Consider the following 4,718-nt stretch of genomic DNA (forward strand, 5'->3'; position numbering starts at 1 on the left):
GATCATGTGAATTTGATCGTGGGAAGCCAATTGTGCAGCCCTAGTTTACGATAAATCATGATTTTTCGCGCATATGTCTAGTCTGGGTCTTCACTTGTTACCAAGGTTTAGCTCAGAATATCTGATAAAGTGATCGGTTTACAGATAAGGTTTCCTCTTTTTTTAACTGCTTCAAGACATTATCAAAGCTACCCTGAGCATTTCAAACCCATTGATCTGGACTTAATGTAGAAGCATTCTGAGTTTAGAAACGCACAAACTAAATACAAAGAGGGTTAGGGTTAGGGTTAGGGGTTATTTTATAAACCTTTAACTTCTGTTACAAATTTGGAAACAGATAATTTGTTTAATGTGTCTGTCCGTGATGAGACCTGATTTTTATGCACATTTTAAATATATATATATAAATATATATATATTTTTTTTTTTTCTTACCTGAACACCACTTAAAGTATAGTCTTTAAAAATCTTGACCAACTTTTATACAAGACTCACATGTGGGTCAACCATATTTATATAATTGAATTATAGAATTTAGAAGTATTTCTGCCTGACTGTAAATTATATAGTGTTGATGAACAACTCTGGCCAGACTTAATAAAAAAAGAGAAATCCGCAATACAACCAGAGGGCTCATATAAAATAAACTTAACTATTTAATTAATTATTTTGTCCAATCTCATTCTTATTGTTTACTTAAGGCTACTTCAGAATAAAGACAAGTACCATTTCATTAAGTGGAAGACCCTAGCATCCTTTTAACGCTCTGTCACACTACACAGCAAATATTAAGTAATTTTGAGAATTGCTCTAAAGGCAGCCAACAGGGTACACAATGCAGCAGAAGGCAGTTTCAAATTTTTATGTTCAGTGATTTCTCTTTGCAAAATAGATGAAGGTATTGAGCTATGAAAAAAGGAAAAGGAGAATACAAAAATACCTTGCAGGTTTTGAAGACCTCTGATGAATCCTCCTTTAAGTACAGTGGTAGGCCGGCCAGGGCTGCTGTTCGAGCTGCAGTGACGTTGTTCTTATCCTGTTGCACAAACAAAGACAAGGTATGCACGTTAGGGTCTGCAGTTCCGTTCACATAAAAATGTTTATCTGTTCCTCATATGCCATCAAAACGTCTTGCATCTTTTCACCAAAACTTCCATTCTTCCTGTTTTTGTAGAGCTTCATCAGCTGAGGTGTGTACTTGTCAAGTGCAGCAAAGAAGGAATACGGTAGATTTTGATTGGTGATCCTGTGGAATTCACTGTAGAGCTGCATAGAAAACAAAAACACAAGTTGTTGTTTTTTTTTAATCAACTTGCATCATTCATTAACTTTAAGCCACATAAGACTGTAAGGGAAAACAACTTTAGACACATAGACAAACCATATTAACACTATACAACTATAATGTTAAGCTCTTTATCCAGATCAAACAGTGCTGCAATCATGACTTTGACAATATGTGTCTTGTATATGCATATGTTGATGGATCATAATCATGTCTCTATCAATCACTGTCTTCTTGAACTGCTCCACCATCTCAAGCCTCTGGTTCTCCAGTGTGTCCTTAGTTTCTCCTTGGGGATAATTGGGCAGGAAGTTTATTTCTCCTCTTCTGGGTCTTTTGATGTTGGCCCTGGATGCTACACTTTCTGGATAGGTCCTGCTGCGCTTTCCCGCATTCACAGCCACATCCTTAATGCCAGCCCTGCTCAGTTTGGTCCTGTAGTTGCCCATCTTGAAGCGCAGGCTGTTCTTCCAACCCTCATACCCCGTTTTGGAACCTTTTTCTTTTAGACAGGGGTGTTTGCTCACTAGAGCCTCTGCAGCCATGACAATATTTTTAGTACTAGGATATGCTTTATGCTTGTACATTTCAGCAGCCATTCCTTCCAGTATGTTTCCCCTCTTTGACAAATGCAGAGTTGCCCTCTCTTAGAGCATGCTCTACCTCGTAGGAGAATGTTGGAATAACAAAGCTCTCTGGCCATCGGCAAAGACGCTCTGGTGAATCTGTGTTATCAGACAGCAACACTGTATCGTCTATGCTGGTTGAACTGAGATCTGGCTCAACAAATGTTAAATGTTAGGGAAACCTGTAACATAAAACAGACAGAGCTACTCCAGGTGCTGCCGCTGTTTTTCACTAGCTGCCTAGACCACCAACACATTATCTATCTGTAGCTTCATTAAACATACAGACAAGAGTGTGGTAACAATCTAAACATCAGACTCTCCCAAAATGTCAAACTACTGGTTAAACATTTTAAAACAGAGTATGGTATAATTAGGATATCCAAAGTGTACTCAGAGACAATAAACCACCACATTGCATGTATTAAACTTTGTTATGACACATGGGTCACAGTGGAAAATAGACATTACCTTTAATTATGTTGTCCAGTGTGTCCATTAAGGTGATCACTAGTGTTTATTGAAGGTCCAGGCAGATTTTTAACCTCCCTCAGGTCCCTGAGAAGAAGGCTGGGGATGTGCTGCTCTCTTACTAGGACACTGGAATGAAATGCTTAGTTGTGAGAATTAGCTTGCTTGATACCCTGTAAGCAAACAGTGGCATTTGGTCAGTTAGCTGACATGCAGATTTCACCGTATGGCCCTGGCTTTTATGATCTGTTAGCTCATATGACCGCAAATGCTCAACATACCAGGCCTCATAGTCTTTCCGTAGAAAGAAGATGTCATTTCTGATAAGTAATATGTTTCTGATCTCTTTAAACACAGGCAAGGCAGCATGTGCCACAGTGCAAACAAACATGCCAGTCACAAAAGTTGTGCCTTCAATAGTAACCTGTTTTGTGCCATATACACTGCTGCTGTCTGTGATGCTTGATATTAATGCATGTGTATCAGTAGGCAATGACTCAACAAAAACAGACTCCACTTCTGAAGTCTGTACTGGTGGCTTGAAAAATCTTGGCGATGACAAATAGAATGGCATCATGTTTTGGTGTCTCTCTGCCAAAGTTTTCAACACATTTTTGTAGTTATGAGTGCCACAAGCAACTGCCTTGAAGACTTTGTGCTTCCCCTCAAATCTCATTGTCCACAGATGCAGCAGAGGACCAAAGCACTTTATGAGATGAGGATAATGCTCAATGTAATGATGCTTTGGCCGTAATCGTAAGTTGTGGAATACTTACTGAAGCAGCTGCCTGTGATCTGAAATCTTACAGGCCATGTACTGAATGGTATCATCTGTGAAAGTATGAGACATGGCAAGCTCAACTTCATCTTTTAATTCTATTAGCACCTCCCAGAATATGTCCCCTTCAGGGACTCTGGCGCCAATGAGAACAGGTAGCAGTCTAAGCAGAGCGTGGTTCTCATGCCCATTCCCACCAATTGTTCCTTCAGTGGCAAAACTTTGAGGAATTGGGTGAGGGCGGTTAACCTTATCAGAATGTTGGAAGGGAAATGACAGTATTGCCCTATTCAGCTCTTCCAAAATGAAATACTTCCTTGCAATCAATCCTTCAAAGAATGTGCCAACTCGACAGGCACCACACCTTCAAACAGGTCATGAAGGATGTCAGGTGGAAATCCTGTGACAGGATGGAAATATGAGAGATGGTCAGAGAGAACACAACTGTGTTTTACACCATAGTTCTCTTCACTGTCATTGTTGTGCATTTCTTGAACAAGGTTATCATGCAGATTTTTGGTTCTCATCTCAAAACTACCAGTGACTGCATTTGATGTTTGCATATCTGTCTGGGTGGCAAGACAAAATCTGCAAAAATATGTAGCCCTGAAACTCTCACTGAAACCAGCTAGCCCATGGGCAGCAAGGTTATCAGCCGCAACAGAGTACACTGTGCCTTTGAGACAGTGACCAAATGTCTCAATGTAAACACCTTCTTTCTCAAGAGTTTTTAGGTCACTCAAGAGAGGTGCAAAAACTTTTCATATCCAAACTGATCATCTGAACATCATTTGAGTTGCACAAAAGAGCCAGCTGAGTAGAGTGGAGTGCTGAGCGATACTTTACTGGCAGGTTAGTTAATGTCCAATAAACTGCACATACTTTGTGTATTTTTTTTTTGATGTTCCTAGAGGGTTTGCAATTTCAAAATCATCAACATAAAGAATTATTGATAATTTTGTACCCTCATCTGAGAGAAGTTCATTTTCCTGTAAGTAGGAGCCATCACAGTATGATGAATACTATCCAGGCAACTGTGAGGTGGTTTCTTGGACTTTCTCAAGTACATCTGTTTTTTTCAACAACAACTGCAACGATGTGTGAATGGGCACATACATAAATGTACGCTGTGACGACTCAATAAGGTACTCTACAGGCTTGGCAAATGGAAACTTAGCCTCATAATATGACTTTCTCCTCTTTGCTGTTGACAGTGGTCCTTCAGAGGTAACAGATTTATACAAAATATTACTCTCTGAAACTGCCTGGACAATCTCATTAACAAGTGTGTCAGTAAAGGGGCAGTTGTGTTTTCCCAGTATTTTGATTAGAGATTCTCTGAAAACTGTTTCTGACAGTGAAAACAATTGATCAATATGCTCAATGATTTCCTGTGTTGCCCTCGTGGATACATGGAGAATAGTCTGCATTTTCAAGAAGGCAGTCAGATTGTACTGTAACTGCTGTTAATCCCTCATCACTACTGCCTGCTACCTATGGAGGAAATATTTATTCATAATTCAATTGAAAGTCCAAAGAGAAAACGAAGCGAGATCAA

The 4,718-nt window shown here is 39.5% G+C and overlaps 1 pseudogene; it reads right to left on the bottom strand.

Moving 5' to 3' along the window:
- The window catches only part of LOC144529060 (uncharacterized), a 19,381-nt pseudogene extending 17,551 nt beyond the window's left edge, over window positions 1-1,830 (bottom strand).
- Window positions 1,831-4,718: the final 2,888 nt, after the last annotated feature.

Source organism: Sander vitreus, chromosome 2 (genome assembly GCF_031162955.1).
Source record: "Sander vitreus isolate 19-12246 chromosome 2, sanVit1, whole genome shotgun sequence".
Classification (NCBI taxonomy): Eukaryota; Metazoa; Chordata; class Actinopteri; order Perciformes; family Percidae; genus Sander; species Sander vitreus.